General features: G+C 38.0%; 1 protein-coding gene across 14 annotated transcripts in view; it reads left to right on the plus strand.

Moving 5' to 3' along the window:
• LOC134213360 (sodium- and chloride-dependent GABA transporter ine) overlaps window positions 1–21194 on the plus strand; it is a 112838-nt gene that overhangs the window by 8381 nt on the left and 83263 nt on the right. For 5 of the 14 annotated variants that reach the window (XM_062692356.1, XM_062692355.1, XM_062692358.1 and 2 more), the window contains one exon: window positions 9908–10398. The exons of 3 other annotated variants lie outside the window; for them this stretch is intronic. The gene's annotated coding sequence lies outside the window, so the exon portion shown is untranslated. Of the gene's footprint in view, window positions 1–9758; window positions 10399–21194 lie in introns of all 14 variants that reach the window. 6 more of the 14 variants (XM_062692354.1, XM_062692352.1, XM_062692353.1 and 3 more) reach the window with 3 other exon arrangements.

Consider the following 21194-nt stretch of genomic DNA (forward strand, 5'->3'; position numbering starts at 1 on the left):
GGTGGCTCACATTGTCTTCTCTTGAACCTCTTCCTATTATGTACTTCGTCTTCGACGTGTTGATGACTCCGATCCGTTTATCTTCCCTCTTCAGTCTGATGTAGGTTTCCTCCATCTTCTCAAAATTACGTGACATTACTATGTCATCGGCGAAGCTAAATAGCTGGACGGACTTATTGAAAATTGTACCACTCGTGTTAATCCCTGCTCTTCGTATTACCCCTTCCAAAGCGATGTTGCATAGCAGACACGAAAGACCATCACCTTTCCGTAACCCTCTGCTGGTTTCGAAGGGACTCGAGAATGCCCCTGAAACTCGAACTACGCACATCACCCGATCCATCGTCGCTTTGATCGACCGTGTCAGTTTATCCGGAAAACCGTGTTCGTGCATTAGGTGGTCCCGATCGATTGTATCATATGCGGCTTTGAAGTCGATGAATAGATGATGTGTAGGCACGTTGTATTCGCGGCATTTCTGCATTTCTGACTTGGCGAATGGCGAACACCTGATCCGTGGTGGAGCGTTCGCCCATAAAACCCGCCTGGTACAGCCCCACGAACTCCCTTGCAATTGGTGCTAGTTGACGGCATTTGGACGGCAAATTTGGGAGAGTACCTTGTAGGCGGCGTTCAGCAATGTGATTGCGCGGTAGTTGCTACAATCCAGCTTAACGCCCTTTTTGTAGATGGGACACACGACACCTTCCATCCACTCCTGCGGCAAAACTTTCTCCTCCCAAATCTTGGTAATGACCCAGTGCCTCACCACCGTGTTTAAATAGCTCTCCTGGTAGTTGGTCAACCCCAGGGGCTTTGTTGTTCTTCAGCCGGCCAATCTCCTCCTGGATTTCCTGGAGATCCGGAGCCGGTAAAATTATGTCCTGCGCGCGTTCTCCCAGGTCCATCACCATACCGCCATCTTCGTCTGCCACATCGCCATTCAGGTGTTCTTCGTAGTGCTGCCGCCACCTTTGGATCACCTCACGCTCATTCGTAAGAAGGTTCCCGTTTATGACCTTACACGTATCAGGCTGTGGCACGTGGCCCTTACGTGAACGGTTCAACTTCTCATAGAACTTTCGTGTGTTATTAGCGCGGTACAGTTGCTCCGTCTCTTCACGGTCTCGATCTTCCTGCTGGTGCTTTTTCCTCCGGAAAATCGAGTTTTGTCTGTTCCGCGCCTGTTTAAATCGTGCCTCGTTCGCCCTCGGGCGGTGTTACAGCAATCTCGCCCATGCTGCATTCTTCTCTTCCACTAACTGCTCACATTCGCCGTCATACCAGTCGTTTCTCTGATCCGGGGGAACCGTGCCAAGTGCAGCGGTTGCGGTGCTACCAATGCACACTGGGCCACGGGGCGGAGCTAGCCCGACAAAATACCTTGGAGCTTAGGGGATGCGTAATTTTGAGTTGGTGTCTTCGGAAGAGTGTCGTGTTTTGAAAAAAGATGAAGCTCAGTGTCGAGCATTAGTTCAAATTTTCGCCGCATAGGTGGCGCTGCAATACAAACTTTTTTGTTTTACGTTTTAGAGCTTTGGTGTCTTCGGCAAAGTTGTAGAACGTAAAAAAATAACTGTAGTCACCGAAGACACCTAAGCTCTATGCCTTCAAATTGCTGAGATTAGCTAAAATTGTAAAATTTCATTGATTTTTATATTTCTCGCACTATTTTACCCAAAATTGCAAAAAAGCTAATCACACGCTGCAGAACTACCTGATTTACACAACTGATTATGGTTATGGCCCATGCTTGAGTTGTTTTTACTGTAACTTGGTATAAAAATATCATAGAGTTAGGGAAGTTATTGAATTCGAAACATTAAACTATCATATTAAGATAAAGGAACCGATCAGAGTAGTCCATATTTTTATCGAGTAACAAAACACACAGTACAAATCATCGGATAAATGCAATCTAAACGCATAACATGATTGACATTTTAGTCATATATATTTGTTTACGATAAATTCAGTCTTACTACTAGGATGTTCAATTGGGTTGTTTTGCAAAGAAAAATATGAGATTTTTATAGTCTAACATAAAAAGCATGCTTAGCTAATCTCGAACAAATTTTATTTTGTTTGTAAACCTTTTATTTACATTTTATACAGCAAACAATAAGCCATTTCAATCGATAGAATGACAATAACATTCATAGAATGACAGTTGGCCCATGCAGCATAAGAACATTTTTTAATCCCATATAAATTTAAAATGCAAATTAAAAATAGTTCCGTGACTAAAAAAATTCTGAAAAATTGGGGATAGGCTCAGTTTTTTATGCAGATTCAGAATATGTAAAAACATATATACCACTAAACAACCCAATTATAGTTAATATTGATAATCGATGCACGATAACGTGTTCTGCAAATATTTGCCACAACATATCGATTAAGAATCGTAGTAGGCAAAGCGTATGCTGTTGATCTTAGTATACATATTTACCGAGGGTTATGCAGGTGAGATTTCAAAATCAAAACATTTCATCTTCATTAATTATGGTTTTCTTGTTAAACATTATAGCGAATGTGTTTTTTTGCTTTTATCCGATAATCGATATGGCTCAAGGTAAGTTATTTTACTTGTCATAAGACGAGTTAATACAATCCCATTGAATTCCACCACTTAATTGTATCTTGACAGATACGTATTTCGACCTCAACAGTAAGGCCGTCTTCAGTGTCTCGTACTTGACTCGACTAAGTCTAAGTCGAGTCAAGTACGAGACACTGAAGACGGCCTTACTGTTGAGGTCGAAATACGTATCTGTCAAGATACAATTAAGTGGTGGAATTCAATGGGATTGTATTAACTCGTCTTATGACAAGTGAAGACATTCCACTAAAAAGCTCAAAATAATTTTCTTATCAAAAAGTTATTTTAATCAGTTTATACATATCATACATTAATTAGTATATCAGTATCCAGTATCACCATACGAACAATTGTCGAGAAAACAGTTTCCTCAAACGGCCAGAGATTTCTTCCCAGAATCAGTGCAACAACTATTGAAATGTGCAAATAGAAGCGTTTTCATAATTGTTTGTAGATTAGTCATTTTTGATTATTTTGTCCTTCATATGTCACGTTGTCCAATAAAAGTTGTAGTCTGGGAAAAATAATAGAAGGCAACTGAAGTGTATTGTGTTTGCAAACTCGTTCTTGGTTAGCCATGAATTGTTTGCTTTGACCCACTAATGTTACTTTTGTACCAAACTTTAAAACTATTTAATATATTTGATACCAAAAAAAACATGATATGTTTCAATATTCAGGTTAATATTTCTCTTTCAACTTGATGAAATATCAAAAACTCTTGCATAAACCATGAGCACTATCAACTGTGACAGACTACTAGGTTTTAATATGTTATTTTTTACATTTTTCGTAAATAGTCCAAAAAAATCGAAAAAAAAGATGAAACTTTACAATTTTTACTATATCTCTCCAAATAGAAGGAATACATCTTAGGAGTCTTCGGCAACTACAATTATTTTTCCACGTTCTTCAACTTTGCCGAAGACACCAAAGCTCTAAACCGTAAAACAAAAAAGTTCGTATTGCTGCGCCACCTATGCGGCGAAAATTTGAACTAATGCTCGACGCTGGGCTTCATATTTTTTCAAAACACGACACACTTCCGAAGACACCAACTCAAAATTACGCATCCCCTAAGCTCCAAGGTATTTTGTCGGGCTAGCTCCGCTCCGTGGCCCAATGTGCAATGGCAGATCGATTATCTCTCCAGCCATCTTCAAGAGACGCTGCGCCTAGGTGCTCTTCCGTTGGGAGTGCCACTTCCAAAGTTAGTTATTATGAATACATTTAAATTACCTCTGGCAGTTTGAATTTTTCCTCTGGTTGAATTGAACCAAGTAGGAATTACAATGTTTTCTATGAAATTCTATGAAGTTCATTGGTACTATACCACGGAGGCAACTTCAGAATCATTTTTAAAAACTTTATTTTGAATTCTCTGGAGTGCCTTCTTTTTGGTATTGCAGCAACTAGTCCATATTGGTACGGCATACAACATGGCTGGTCTAAAAAAATGTTTGTAAATCAAAAATTTGTTCTTAAGACAAAGTTTAAGTGGATTTAGACACTTTATATATTTGTTACATTTGGCTTGAATGCCTTCAATGTGACTTTTAAAAGTTAATTTTTGATCTAGCAGAAGTCCTAAGTATTTAGCTTCGCTAGACCAATTAATTGGAACCCCATTCATAGTGACAATACGTCTGCTAGAAGGTTTCAAATAACAACCTCTCGGCGTATGTAGGAAAATTATAAGCTGAGTTTTGGAAGCATTCGTGGAAATTTTCAATTTTGCAAGTAAGCGGAGAAAATATCCAAACTTTTTTGCAATCTACTACAAATGACACGAAGGCTTCGCCCTTTGGCTGAGAGGCCCGTGTCATCTGCAAATAAAGATTTTCCACACCCTGGTGGTAAATCAGGTAAGTCTGAAGTAAAAATGTTAAACAATATGGGCCCAGTATGCTGCCTTGGGAACACCAGCTCTTATAGGTAATCTATCAGATTTAGAACTCTGATAGTTTACCTGTAGTGAGCGATCAGATAAATAATTTCGGATCAGTTTAATAATAAACAGAGTAAAATTAAAATTCATCAATTTTACAATCAACCCTTCATGCCTAACACTATCAAATGCTTACTCTATATCAAGAAGAGCAACTCCCGTCGAATATCCTTCAGATGTGTTAAGCCGAATTAAATTCGTAACTCTTAATAAATGATGGGGTGGGTGAATGCCCATGGCGAAAACCAAATTGCTCATCAGCAAAAATGTCATTAATATGAACCATCATTCTATTTAAAATAATCATTTCAAACAGTTTGCTTATTGAAGAAAGCAAACTGATTGGGCGATAACTGGAAGCCTCAGCTGGATTTTTGTCTGGCTTCAAATTTTGGCTTTTTCCCATTTATCTGGGAAGTATGCCAATTGAAATCATTTGTTAAATAAATTAACCAAAAAGGATAAAGAGCTCTCAGAAAGTTTTTTTTATAAGTATGTAGAAAATACCATCATCACCCGGGGCTTTCATATTTTTAAATTTTCTAGTAATAGATCTCACTTCATCCAAATTAGTTCCCACCGAAGGGTCGAAAACATTCTCTTGATAGAGAATGTCTTCGAAGCTCCGTGTAACCTGATCCTCAATTGGACTAGTGAGACCTAGACTAAAATTATGGGCACTCTCGAACTGCTGAGCAAGTTGTTGAGCCTTTTCGCCATTTGTTAGTAAAATTTTATTTCCCTCTTTGATCGCTGGAATTGGCTTTTGAGGTTTAAAAAAAAAAATCGTTGATTTCCAAAAGAGGGGTCCAACTTCGAGACATTATTCTCAAAGTTGTTATTTCTCAGAATAGCGAGACGTTTTGCCTTTCTCGTAAACAAGGATTGTATGAGAATCTAACAATTTTGTTAGCTTTTCTTACAATATTTGTTTGAGAGATTACATTTTTTTTAATAAGAATCTAAAAAATTCGCATATGCCCAGTTCTTATACAGACAGAAAAAAATATGAAAAGCAAGCAGCGCGTAAAACTTGAGATGCGGAAATTAACGTTTTTCTACGCTGAATGGTGCCCTTCCTAACAAGTTTGCTTACAACTTGCATGAAATATTGATGATTCATGTGAAATATTGTATACATTAAGGCTATATCCCGCATGGAATTACGCTAATAATGGCGTTCCATTTATGTGCATGATTTTTGGCGTAAATTTCAGTGGATTTTTCAATCTGTGCAGGTTTTGGTAGATTCTTGTACAGAATTGTTAGAAAATCTAACAACCGCCGGTTGGGTGTATGATTAACGATTAGTGATTAGTAATTAAATCATATTTTTGTATGATTATGATTAATGAACAATGATTAAATAACCCATTATTCATTAATCATGATTAAATCTATGATGAATCACTAATAGAGTCTGTGCCCGTTGACATATGAGGCTATCAGGCCAGCTCTGATGATCAACAGATTTCCGGAGCTGTCATTGCACACCAGGCTACGGGTAAAACCTAGCAAGGCAAAATACCTTAGAACTTAGGGGATACGTAATTTTGAGTTGGTGTCTTCGGAAGAGTGTCGTGTTTAAAAAAATATATAATTTGTGTCGAGTATTAGTAATATAATTTTTACAGCGCTGCGATACGTCACAGAGCTTTGATATTACGTGGTTCAACCATGCTCATCGCATGTCCCAGAAGGTCAGCCCACATTTCTAAATAGTTTAGGCTATTCTGGGTTATCCAAAGCCGCAACACGTTATTAAAAGAAATTTTTACGCTAATAATAGAAGCTATACTGCCGCTAACCGCATGTCGAGCACATCTGTATATGGGCCTCCTTATACAGATGTGCTCGACGTGCGGTTAGCGGCAGTATATGCGTTTATGTATATTCATTACAACTCATAGAGGGTCAAAAGACATTGTTTAATAGTTTTGGGATATTCTGGGTTTTCCAAACTATCCTGGAGGCCAGAGATTGCGACCTACAGCCACAACAGTAGCATTTTGCATTACTGTAAGTTTCGATTTACATACAATTCTATTTATAACATCTATTAGAAAGTCGAAAGACACATTTCTGAAAAACGAGACTATTCCAAAACTATGTATGTTCTGTTCTGTTCTTCTATAGGATATTGATATATAATAAGTATCGTATTTTCGAATAACAAAAAAAATCTACTTTTACTGCTATATATTGCAAGTTTTGAACTGTAGACAGCAAGTTGTGAGGTCAAGCATAATTTTTAAACCCTTACCTTACTAAATCTTGTTCTCAGTTAAATTTCATTATTTAGAAATACTCGCTAAAAATAAGTCTCTGAATCGATTATCACGACATTTTCAGGGTCTATAGTCCAATACGTAAGCTTGGTTTACATATGATCATTCCATATTCCACTTTATTTCTTCAACTTGTTCAAATACTTGAACTTTTTTGTTAAACGCGCTTATAAGATCTTGTACAGTGATTCGGCCAAAAGAATAAGGTTGATGCTTTCCCAAAACATAGTTCGAATTGGACCATTCCAAGTAAATCACTTTACTTTATGACGCTTTTGAAAACGTCAAACATAACATTCATGGTGATTTCCACGTATGAAAATGATTTATTCTTTATACAAATGACAGTTTTCCGAATGACAGAAGATGCTTTCTGTCGAAAGATGCGACCGAACCACGTCCACGATCCCTACTTATATGAATTTAATTTCATTTTACATATCAAATGGAGGTGTTACATAAAATCTGACAATTTATATGCATTCAGTAAGATTTATTGTAGGAAATTTAATCTTTGCGCTCAAAAGGAGCAGCTTAATTCAATTTCGTTTTCACAACGAATGAACGTGCTTAATCGCACAACCAATAGACATCCAGCATGGTCTATTCTATGAAATCAGCGTTTCAAAACAGAGAAGCCATGAAAACATTTCCATGAAAACACGTACTTTTGTGAATTAAATTTCCTTTTCCACCACATCGTCTTCCATCTGATCGATGCATCTTGCTCGCTGTGCACCAAATTATTTTCACCATATTACTGTCCGACATTCTGGTTACATGCCCGGCCCATTGCAGTTGTTCGATTTTCGCGGTGTGAACTCCCAACAGCTGATACAACTCGTGGTACATTCGCCTTCTCCACGTTCGCTCCTCTGTTCGCCATCTGCACCTCACCATAGATAGTACGCAGCACTTCCCATTCGAAATCTACAAATGCGCGTTAGTGCTCCCCGAGCATCGTCCAGGTTTCGTGTTCGTAGAGAAATGCCGGTCTAATGAGTGTTTTGTAAATAGGCAATTTAGTACGGCGGCGAAATCTTTCCAATGGAATTGTCTTGCGGGACCCAAAGTATGTCTTCGACGTATTGATGGCTAGTACGATCCGTTTTGCTCTTCAGTATGATGTAGGTTTCTTCCAGCTTCTCGTAGTATTAATGTAGGCGGCGGAACCAAATAGCTGAACGGACTTCGTGAAAATCGTATTGACCTTTGTATTACCACCTCCAAAGCGATATTGAATAGCAGACACGAAAGACCATCAGCTTGCCGTTCCCCTGAAATTCGAACTACGCACATTACCCGATCCATCGTCGCCTTGACCAACCGTATCCGTTTATCCAGAAATCCATGTTTGTGCATTAGCAGCCATAGCTGGTCTCTATCGGTTATATCATGTCGATGAATAGATGATGTGTGGGTACGTTGTATTCGCGGTATTTCTGCAATATCTGGCGTACGGCGAACATCTGGTCTGTGGCGAAGCGTTCGTTCATGAATCCCGACTAATACGCCCCGCCCCACGAACTTTCTTCGTGTTAGTCGGCATTATGAAACATGGGGGAGTACCTTGTAGGTGGCGTTCATCAATGTGGTTACACGTTAGTAGCCGCCCAATGTTTGGCCATCGCAAACAACTTCTATTACTTCTGATTACCATTCCGCGGGAGTCTGCAAAGTGTATGCATAGTTGATCGTTGTGGTTCGATACTGTATGCAGACTATTCTGTCCGAAGACCGATCTTCCAAACTTCCAATCGTGATCCTTTATTCGTCGCCTAGATCGTTGCCGATTGTATCGAGTCGTATTATCTCTCATGTCGTTCGTAATTTTTGGTTTTATAGGCGGCCTATTGGGCCTGCGCAAACCTTCTGTTAAAAAGTATTTAGTTAAAAAATGGAAAATCCGTGTAAAAAACGTTTTATGATTTACTACAATCTCATGCCATATAAGATTTCCAATATTAGATATTTAGGCAAATCATGTAAAATCCATGCATTTTTTCACTATGTGCTAGTTTCGCTGTCAGCTTATGTTCTTCTTCATTGGCATTACATTACATCCCCCACTGGAACATTGCCGCCTCGCAGCTTAGTGTTCATTTAGCACTTCTACAGTTGTTAACTGTGAGGTTTCTAAGCCAAGTTACCATTTCTGCATTCATATATCATGAGGCTAACACGATGATACTTCTATGCCCAGGGACAGGCTTGTAAAATGTCATTGACTAATGTCTGCATGTCATTTGACTAATTTGTTCATAACTTTCTTTAGAAGCAAAATTTCTTCCATAATTTTGAATGTACTCATAACGCTTGAGTAGGGTTATATGTTTGTCCAAGGGTACATTGCTCTAAGTATAACATCAAAGGCTGGAGAGTGAAAACTCTCCAAAATGTCACGTGTCATTTGACATAATGTCATTTGAATGACTTTTTGCCTCCCACGCCCCAGATTACATATTTACAGCAAAGTCTCGTTAGACAAAGTTGTAGGCCCATTTAACCGCTATAAGTTCGTCATACAACATGAATTGAGCTACCCTACCAAAAGCTACCTTCTGAAAAAAGTTCTGGGAAAATTATACAAACGAATGCAAATGACATTTTACAACACTGCCCAGGGAAGTCGAGACAATTTCCAGACCGAAAATTTCCTAGACCGGACCGGGTATCGAACTCAGCCACCCTCAGCATAGTCTTGCTTTGTAGCCGCACATCTTACCGCACGGCAAGGCAGGGCCCCATGTCAGCTTATGTTAGCATAATGTAATATAAACAAATATTATACTAATAAAAAATCATTCTAAGAGTATTTGAACAATTTGAAATATGCTTTGGAGATGTATTTGCCCTCACTAAAGTTGTACAGTGGGTCATTGAACAATATATGTTTGCATTATTTTTAATCGTGACACAGTGTTATAGCATGACAAAAAGTAAATAGATCACCTCATTGTTGGTGTTCGTTGCCTTTGAGAAGAGGCGGGAGACGAAAAAAGAGGAATTGTGATACAAATCGTATGATAGCAATATTAGCACTAATTAATAGCTCTCTGTGACTGCCAGTGAATTATAGCTCCGAAGTGTCGCGCTCGTGATTCCGAATAGTAGTTATTTTCTGCATTGTTATAATAATCCACAAATAGTGAATAATAAAAAAGCAGCAAGCCACCACCTACGACTCCTGGACTAATTAACCCCGAATTTCGTCACTGACCAGTCATGAGACTAACAGGGTTCGATACGTGGTTTTGTGTTTGCGCATCGAAAGCCAACGTGTTACGTCAACGAATTTCGGCATAATTCCAGTAATTTGCTGAAGGTTTTTTTTCGCTAGTCGGTACCACAGTGGTCATCGTTGCGGCGGATCTAATTAGTCACAAAAGCCGGCAGACAACAGGTGAATGCTTGGCCAACACTAGTATAGTGGCCTCGGGTGATGAACTGACATAACAAACCGACCAACCCAAACTTGTATCGATAAACGAAAGACAGAGCACTTACACCTAGGTGGGAAACGATTCCGGGCGATAAGATCGGTTTCTTATCATTCAAAGGTAAGGCTGGTTATTTGTAGGTCGCTTTGCAATTTTTTGGTTTGTCTCCGGTATTCGGAGTGTAAATACAGCACTGTCATTGAAAAATTGACGGGAATTCCACACATCATGTTTAACTCAGCTCGGTAAAGTGTTGCGTTTTCGGTTGATTCTTAGCACGTTCTTTTCGCATTTCATTTCTTATTTAGCGTTCTCGCACCTTAGGTGTACGTAAAGTCTATAATATCGCTCAAAAACGATTTTTTTTTATAAAATGACTGGAGGGCCACGTGTCTCATATCAATCGACCCAGTTCGATAAATTGAGGTGATGTCTGTATTTGTGCATGTTTACGTGTGCAAAAATGTTAAACGGAATATTATATGCTCGCGACAAGCGGAATTTATCGGATCTCGAGTCACATTTTTTTTGCGTTTGAATTGATGGCCAAAACACTGGATCTATAAAGTATGACGACAACAAACTTGATGGAAGGAAAAGCGATTATCAATTTAAATAAACGTATTGAATCAAACACGAAAAAAAAATCTTCTTCTCAGCATTACATTTCCCAATGGGACATTACTGCCTCGCTGCTTGGTGTTCATTCATCACTTCCACAATTAGTTACCGCGAGGTTTCTAAGCTAAGTTACCATTTTTGCATTCGTGTATCATGAGGCTAACTTGATGACACTTTTATGCCCAGGGAAGTCGAGACAATTTCCAAACCGAAAGTTGCCTAGACCGGCACCGGGAGTCGAACCCAGCTACGCTCAGTATGGTCTTGCTTTATAGCCGCGCATCTTACCGCTAGGCTAAGGAGGACCCCTCAAATATGAAAAATATAATATGAAAAAATAACGAAAATAAAAAGGTCAAACAAAACAAAGCAAAACTGTAAAATTTTACTGCAGAAGCATGTTTCAAAACTTCTTGTTGAACATCTTATTTAGGGATATCATTGAATGTCTTAGCATTTTTCATAAAACAATTTCTACAGACAGGCAGTCTATTCCAACCCATTTTTATATGACGCTCGTAAACCCTACATTTTATATATGTAGGTTAGGGTGGCTCAAATTAGTATGGGAAAAACTTTTTTAAATTTTTTAGATGGGCCGCCCCCTTATTCGATTCTATTTGATGCCTTGATGCTCTGGACAAAATTTCAGCCAAATCGGTCAACGTTTGGGTGGTGCTAAACTCGTTGGAAGTTTATATGCAAAAATGTATGCAGAAACATCCAAAAACAGTGAATTGCAGTTGGACGGCACAACTTACGATGAAGAACTATGATACTCATTCAGATATTGGAGAATTTAATACAGAATGTTATGCAGAAAACCGCGAGAAGATTAGAGTTTGCCCGGCTAAGTTATTAGCATTTCTCTGAAGTGGGGTTTGAGCAAATTTCGTTTCTTTTACATTTGAAAAGAAATAAATTCACCCCTACAACACTCTAGTAAAATGCTAATATCTCTGCCTAATAAGCTCTAATCTTCTCGCGATTTTCAGCATAACATTCTGTATTTAATTCTACAAGATCTGAATGAGTATCATGGTTCTTGATCATAAATAGTGCCGTCCAACTGCAAATCACTGTTTTTGGATGTTACTGCATACATTTTTCCATATATACTTCCAATGAGTTTAGCACCGCCCAAACGATTTGGCTGAAATTTTGTCCAGAGCATCAGGGCACCAAATAGAACTGAATAAGAGGGCGGCCCATCACAAAATTTGAAAAAGTGTTTTTTGAGCCACTCTAATGTAGGTACAAATCGACGCAGCTCGAAGAAAAAAGGCAAATATGTATTTATATTCTTTTATATTGTATTACTCATAAGATTTTCCATTAAATAATTGTATTCCATGAGGGCAAAGCCTCGTTTAGATTAATTCATTAATTGATCACAATTGAATTGTCACAAAATAAATCTATTTTTCGGTACTAACAAAATTTCGCGGAAGATTGAAATGGTAAGAAAATAAATATTAACAGGCAAAAGCTGAGGCTTTATTGATTTCTAATTTTGCAAAGATCTTAATGTTTTTAATAAGGATATCAAAACTTTACCCATCCAAAATCTGGCTTATCGAAGTCAATCTAACAAAAAACACCCTTGGATCAAAAGTTTTTTATGAGGTACTTCAAGTCATGTGCGCGTGCAATGGAGATATATGCCATTAGCTTAAAAAGTAATCTTTGCTCTCATGATTTATCTTTCGGATGCACATTGTTTCACCTTCATATTGCATTGCACCGGAGCCCTAATGAGCTGTCTCAGTGAGGTAAGCTTTTTAGATGTCATCATCATTAACCAGTGACAAAAAATCAAATTTCAGCGGCCCCGAATCAGAATCATAATACCTATGTTACTGAACAAAACAAAAACTATTAATATGATACCTATAAGCCAATCACGACAGAAAACAAAAATAGCTGCCACAATTAACGTTCTGCCCCTTGCGTCGCGTTTTTAGCGGCACAATGTCAATTAAGAAGCGATCAGCACATCTGAACATCGATTTTTCGTGCATTCTGCCTGTTTTTGGAGAGTTGTGCCCTTGAAAGTGTGATGTAGTTTTGAAATTGCTTTCTAAGGCAATGCACCTTTAACAATGTGTAGTGACTCAGTTATTTTGATTTCAATTGAAATTGATCATAATTATGTCATACACATTTTAAAATCTGTTGAATCTTGAAGGCCCACTTCTGCCACTCATGCCATCAAGGTTGAGTCCATTATCAAACAATTCGCCTGATTTTGATATGTAGTAGTAGTAAGCCACTATCCTAGCTTGATTTTTGCTGGATTTGTGATAATATAATTAAAAAAAGTTTTCCAAAATCTAACCTGGCAAATGATTAAGGCTATAGCGGGAAATCGCCAAGGATGAAAATCTATTTAGGCCTTAAGGTTAATTGGTCATATTCAGCTATTGTTTCATTTCAGTTCATCCAAGAATTCCCTGGAGAGATCTTTAGGTCTAAACGTGTAACAAAAAGGTTGTCATCTCTTTTTTTGGACTGTTTATGTTATTTTGTTATCTACATATTAGAGTGGGGCGCAGTTGTATGGAAAAACGAAAACTTCGTCCGATCAAGTGAGATCAAGGTTTTTCTGAATCTTTTTGGGAGTCCAATCAACTGTGCAAAATATGAGCTTGATTGGTTGCAACCTCGCATGCCGCATCGCGTTTCAAATTTACATGGAGATTAGTATGGGAAAACGTACTTTTTTACATTTTTGCTCTTAGCGGCTTCTATTTATCACCAATCACGTGACTCAATACGTTAGCATATAGTCTGGAAGATGCCAAAAGACTTTGCCGAAGAAGGTACGTATCTGGAAGGTTTACAAAAAATGTTATTACGTTTCGAAAATTAATTGTTTAAACCATATGCAAGAAATCAATGTTTCTGCCAGCACGACCGGACAACCTATGGTTATCGAAGGGCAAAACCCATCTTCCTTCTTGTCGTATTTTTTCTTTGTGAAATAATTCCGGATAGCTCCCATCAGCCCTAGAGCCCTATAAGATCAATTATTTTGAAATAACACGCAGATAAATTATTGATTTACGTAGTACGGCAGTGCTGGCAGTATAAACGATTTTGTGCATATGGTTTGAACACTCAATCTTCGAAGCGTTATAACTTTTTTCGTGGACGTTCCAGCAACGTTTTCGGTATTCTTTCGGTTATACTTTAACGCAATGTGCCACTTGGTTTACGATGAACTGAAACCTCTGGTAGTAGAAATGCAAAAATATACGTTCTCCCATACTAATTTCCATACAAAATTCAAACGCGATGCGCAAAGCGAGGAAGCAACCAATCGGTCCCAAATTCTGCACAGTTGTTCAGGACCCAGAATGGCTTCGAAAAACTATTGATTTGAAAAAAAGACCATGACGCCCCACTCTATTATCTATAGTATCAAATTGGATACGCCAGCCAAAATTGATCTATTCCGCGCCGCCGCTACTCAAAATCGGGCATCGGACATTCCTCACATCAGTTGAAATTTTTTAGTAATCTCTACATTATTCAATAGCGCATTATTACAATGTTGGATTAGAAACTTTCCGTAAAAAAATCCACAGAAATTTCCGTAAAAATTCCGTATAATTAACCGCGAACATGAGTTGGCAGCTAGAGCTCACATTCGTCGAATAAATATCCTGCGCGCGCTTTTGGTGAAAATCTCTTTTTGGAAGAATACATTAGTTGTAGACTTTATTGTATTTCCTTTACGTCCTGAAGCTGGAAAGGTTCGCAAGTTTTATTTTTATGGACGGAATTAATTTGAAGCTATCCGACGTCAAGCATATTGATTTCCACAATATCAACAATGTGGTTAATGAATCTCGTTTTCGCATCCCGGTGCACATTGATATTGATGGGACAACTGTTCGAGTTCACTATCTGCCTACATTAATGCCTAACACGGTAGTTCACGATTAGATGCAGCAGTTTGGAGATGTATTCACCGTAGCACGAGAACGGTGGAAGCACTACATTTCTAGGATATACAACGGAGTACGCCATCCGTTGGGGCCCTCCTTAGTCGTGCAGTAAGACGCGCGGCTACAAAGCAAGACCATGCTGAGGGTGGCTGGATTTGATTTCCGGTGCCGGTCTAGGCAATTTTTGGATTGGAAATTATCTCGACTTCCCTGGGCATAAAAGTATCATCGTGTTGGCCTCATGATATACGTCCACTGCTCTTCAAGATTTTTTGACCTCTTTTTCACATAGTATCTAGTATATGTGCTGTCATAAAATCTTAACTCCACCTCTCCAAAAAAATACCTCGAACGTTATATTTGAAGGACCCCCGAGAAAACGATAATCAATAGATTAACAGCAATACAGCAGCATTCAACTCCAATTCAATGGATTTGCAGAGTACCACCACAGAAACATCAAAGCGTCACGACGGCTACCAGCTCGGAAACAAAACAAGAAAGCCTATCCGTTAAGCCTATCTTGGCGCCTCGAGGCTACCGAATAAATAAAATACATTAAAAACCTCGAACATTTCGAGGATATCCTGAGCAAATTCCGAAGAATTCCCTTGGGAACTTCCGGGAAATTTCTCGAAGTTATTCCGAAGAATTACCTAAGAAAGTTCTAAATAATTTTCCGAGGAAATTGTACAGAATTTACCGTGAATATTCCCAAGATTTTTTTAGAGGAAACTAAAGAATTTTCCTCGGAAATACAGAATAATTTTCCGAGGAAATTCCGAAGGATTTTTCATGTCAGGAATTTTTCAGGAAATTGCAGCGAATTTTCCCAGGAAGTTCAAAATAATAAAAAAAAACATTTTTCAAGGAAATTCTGAAGGATTTATCAGGGAAGTTTAAAATAATTTTCTGAGGAAACACCGAAAGAGTTCTCAAGAAAAAATAATTTTCTGGGTGAATTTTATAGATTTTCCAAAGGAAACTCCGAAGAATATCATGAGCAAATTCTGAAGTCGAGTCAAGTACGAGACACTGAAGACGGCCTTACTGTTGAGGTCGAAATACGTATCTGTCAAGATACAATTAAGTGGTGGAATTCAATGGAATTGTATAAACACGTCTTATGACAAGTGAAATTCTAAAGAATTTTCGAGGAAATATTGAAAAAAAAATTTGTATGAATAATGGAAAATTTTTCGAGGAAATTCGGAAGAATTAAAAAAAATCCAAACCAGTGATTCCAATAGAAAAAGTTGCTGGAATGATTAAAACCGAAGAGTTTCGTCCCAACATGTTGCACACATTAGAGAAAATTTTAGATTTTGTAGTAGTTAAAGGCCAGCTAATTACATATTTAAATATAGTTATCGCGCTTAGTTTCATTAGTATTGATCGATTTCTCTCAATTGATTTTATATTTTGTTAATATGTAACTCAATTGTTTCAAAAGCTACAGCCGTGATTATTGATTCTGGTGCAAGATAGAATCATCCAATCCATTAAGTCATCGACAAACTAGCGCAATCCGGCACAATAATAAAAAGAAAACATCGACGAAGAGAAATCAATCAATACAGTTACGCCCCTATGAAACTAAGCGCGAGAGTTATAACTTGTTAATACCGAAACAATCAAATTGCAGATAAGGTCATTCCTGTGGAACTGCATTGAACTTGTTATTATACTATTATCTAAATGGAAAGAAAATATGGGGCGTACAGATATTATTCTTGCTGTGTTTTTAGATCTCAAACACGCTTTTAAGATAATTTCTCGGTCGTTATTGTTGAAAACTGTTAAGCGCTTTGGAATTTCGGGTTCTGCATACTAATGGTTTGAAAACTATTTGTCTGAAAGATCTCAAAGGACAGCTTTCAATGATTATGTGTCGTGTCCCGTGGAGAATGACCTTGGTGTACCATATGTCTCTGTGAGACACATGATCGCGTACGAGAAATTAAATATAGCTTGATTGACTGTACCCATCGTAGTTGCTAGTCGTGTTTGGCCGAGAAACAACAAATGATGCACAGCTCACCAATTGAATAGTTTACTCGGGACTAGAAAGCTATTCTCACTGTACACGCTTCGAAGTTTATTTAATTAAAGAACAATAAGGATGCCGGCCACGTCCTCACAGTCAATTAGGATAAGAGGGGGGAAATTAGTTCGACACTCATTGCTACAAGAGACTGAGGAATCCTCTGCATCTCCACGAGTGCACTGGGAAGAAATAGTATGTTAGTTGGGAAGGAAATATGTTGGAAATCGCCTTGGTGAGCGACTAATTATTTATTTTGAACGACGCCATATTCATGATGATCCAAAAACGGTAACGCGTGTCTAACGTATTTTTCCGTAAGACAGATTTGTCATCTTAGGGTTCTTTCTAAAATTACGTAACGCTAAATTAGGTGATTTTGGACCCCCACCCTTCCCCTCGTAACACTTTTTGTATGGAAGGTTTAATTTTTTTGTATGGATCGTAACGCTCGGCGTGATTATTGGTGATAAATTGAAATTTTACCAACATAGGGGTCGTACACTTATTACGTAAGCAATTTTTCTGGTTTTTTTCAACCCCTCTTCCCCATGTAAGATTTTTTTCATACAAACAAATTTGTATGTATATGGTGCGTAAGATAACGACAAACCCCCCGTCCCCCTATAAGTGCTTACGTAATATGCGTATATAGACAATGTCACCAATAAAATGGAATCCTATGTTGACTGAAAAACAAATTAAATAGGTGCAAAAAATGGCTATTTGGTACATTATATATTTAACAAAACACTAGCAGAACGGCCCCTGCGTTGCTCGGGTTCCTTGGCGTTCTAGATGTCAATTTTTTTTTTCGGCACCGCACTCTAGTTCAATAGGCTTTCTTTCACATTGGATTTCCTCTCAACTCGCCCTAATATTGTATTTAGACAATTTTTCAACTTCCACCGTCAAACTACTGTAAATACTTTGTATATAAAAACAAAGCTGACCTCAAGACGAATCGATCAGTGAGGAAATCTTGAAAATCGGCCCCTCCAACCGTGAGTTATAATGCAAACTCATCTTTATATATAGAAGAAGAGGAAGAAAAAGAAGAAGACTAGTCGAACCTGCCCGATCTTGCTCGGGTTGTTTATTCTTCGTCCTAAATGTCAATTGTTTAGTCGTTGCCCTCTAGATCGATTTTAGTTCGAGCTTGATGGATTTCTTCAGAAGTAGGAGAAACGTAGCAATTTTACATTTGTTCGAATTTCCCAGCAAAATGCTCTAGTTTTTCATAAACATAAACACAGAAGAGCCCAAAACGATTCGATTGGTAATTAAATCTTGCAAATCGGTCATCCCGTTCGTGAGTTATAGTGCCTCGAAGGAAATGCAAACTAATTTTTATATATAGAAAGAAGAAGAAGAAGTTGATCGCTATTTAAAATATGAGTAATATCCCAAGCAACCAAAAGTTCGGATAAGAGGGGATGTTTTGGCTTAATCAGCTCGCATTTTAAGTATTTTTTGTATGGTGGGAGCGCAAAAGTGAACTTTGAAGTTCCGTTAAGGTGCTTGGAACTCAATGTGAACCAAAAGTGAACCAATTGGTTCGGTTAGGAGCAAATTTAAGTAAAATCTGAACTTTTGGTTGCTTGGGTATTGACCATCTCGACATAATTAGAATGCATTCCGTTGATTTTACTATTGTAGTTTCAAACCTTCTAAAAGACGAAACATGAGAATTTTTGGCATTTTTGTTCAATTTTAAATTTTGTACAAAGTTTACAACATGAGGATCTGATATTCCATACAGGTAAAGGACTTATCAATAGCTTTCTTTTGTATTACATAAGATGATGGAGGGGACTCTGGAAGTGCCGTTTTTAGAAGTGTCCGGTATTGGGAGGTGTCCGGCGCTGGGGGATCTCCCCCTAATGAAACCCATATCTGTGATGATAATCAGATCTTCTTTTTTTCAATAAAATTCAATTAATTATCTTAAAGATAAATCGTCTAGCTTCGTAGGGTTATGTGGCATCATCATCATCATAGAAGCTTAAAGAAATTTCTGAAGAAAATCCTTCAAAACTTCGTAGATTATTTTGGGAAAATTCTGAAGAAGTTTCCGATAAAATTCTTAAGAATTTCCCGTGGAAACTCCCAAAAAATTCCGAAAAAAAACCTAAAGAAAATCCGGGTAAACTCCGAAAATTTATTAGAAAAAATGATGGAAAATGTTCCAAGCAAATTTCGAAGGATTTTCCGAGCAAAACTAGATAGGATTTTACGAGGAAATTTCAAAGAATTTTCCGATAAAGTTCCAACAAATTTTCTGAGAAAATTCCAAAGAAATTCTCCAGAAAATTATGAAGAATTTTCCGAGGAAATTATAAAAAGGTAGACTTTTTAACGCGTTTAACCCATTGTTCGATCAGGCCAAACTTCAATACGAAACAATGAAATTGAATTCTGTGCCTAACTGTGTATACACAGACAGTATCTCATTTTAGCGAATCACAAATATGGTTTATAACACACGACCTTCATCGAAACACACAAAGCTTGTGATGTATTTAGAGGAAGCAGAGATTTTTCAAAACCAACTTAAATACATATTTTTCTAATTCAAATGATCGAACAAGAAGACAACATTTGTATGGTATGCCTCACTCAAAATTCATTGCGGTACGCCATAAATTGATGCATCTGTACGGTTTCAAAACTGTGTGTCCATTAATAGTTTTAGTTTTAAACGAAATTGAAACTTGAAGACAGTGCTCAGTTCTATGATGGGCTATGGGCGTTTGAAAATACATAATATGTTTTAAGACCTCATTATGTATTATCATTGAATTTAGAAGATAGCTTCAATCAATCGTGCTTTGATAGATTAATTCAGAATTTCTGGAACTTGAGAATAGTTTAAAGGAAGAAGACTTTTTTTCGAAGAAAGACAGACATTATATTGAGTTCAAATTCTGTGTCAAACTACATACAGGATTTTATTAAATATCGAAAAGATTCCGATTTTTAAATGGAGCTCTACACTTCGTGAAAAGTGATTCTGCCATTTTAAATGTAAGTATATATAGCAAGGTACTTTGATGCCCAGGAAAAAAAAAATCTAATTCAGAAATTTCCTAGATCGAGCTCGGATTGCAACCCAACCATTTTCAGCATAGTCTGTTTTGTAGCAGTGCATTTTAGCTCTGAGGACCACAACTGTAGTCGCACCCTAAATTAATAAATGTATTCACCAAACGTCTACAAATCGTTACCTCAAAGTAACACATAAATCACGGGCAAATAAAGTGATAGCAGATTCTAGTGCATGTAGAAGTATAAACATTACAGATTACATTGCAAGAACAAACAGACCGGCTTCATCATCACATTATAAAATATGCTGATAGGCATTCGAGTGCCCAATGAAGTGCGAAATTATGTCAACTAATTAGCAATATAGTACAAAGCTGTGAGTATGTACCACGTCTTGTCCTCTGAAGTCTAATTGGTTCACAATATCAAACCAGAACGATAGATGACGGCTATTTTATTTCTGGTCATGCACTAATTGATAAGCGATCGTTTTTCTAATCGGATTTGCTACTGGACGGTTGTTTGTTCCGACCGACACGACACACGACCGCCCCAACCACCACAAACTTGTCTCTGATCATTCCTAGAACTGTTTAAATGATTTCACTAGAGAGGTGTCGTTTGACTGACACGAGTTTCCAATTCGGCAGAAAAACGTGAATGATAAGCTATTATCGGCCATTCGGTGAGATTGCTTTGCGATTTGTTGTTGAATTAAATAAGAAAAAAAAACATCAGGATTGATGCCTAAACACATCACATGCTGAAGGATTAATGTAGCGTAAAGATGCCAAATCTGACAGCAATGTAAGCAACGCAATGATGTGTATTTGACCCGGGATAGGATCGTAAAACACTTGTACCGGCATTTAGCATCCGAGTCACGCATCGGCTCATTTAGCTCGCCATTCCACAACCACTTGTTCAACACAATGTTTTCATCGTCCAAAGTTGGTTACTCACTTTCCCCCGCGGCGCACGGTTGCTTTGGTCACTAACGACGCCGGTGTTCGTGGTTGTAAAGTTTTCAATGAAGTGAGCATCATCGGTGGTAAACCGCTGTGGCTGCCGGCGCGCGGCGGTTTCCCATATGTGACGTTAGCCGACCCGACGACTTGAACCTTGTTGTCACACACATGCGGTAGCGCGCGCGAATTCTGTAACAGATCGTGTATGTTTTAGTTGTCGTCTCTTGTTTCTCAGACGGTGCGGTGGTCGTTGAAAACAGAACATCCACCCACGCTCCGGGA

This window comes from Armigeres subalbatus, chromosome 2 (assembly GCF_024139115.2).
Source record: "Armigeres subalbatus isolate Guangzhou_Male chromosome 2, GZ_Asu_2, whole genome shotgun sequence".
Classification (NCBI taxonomy): Eukaryota; Metazoa; Arthropoda; class Insecta; order Diptera; family Culicidae; genus Armigeres; species Armigeres subalbatus.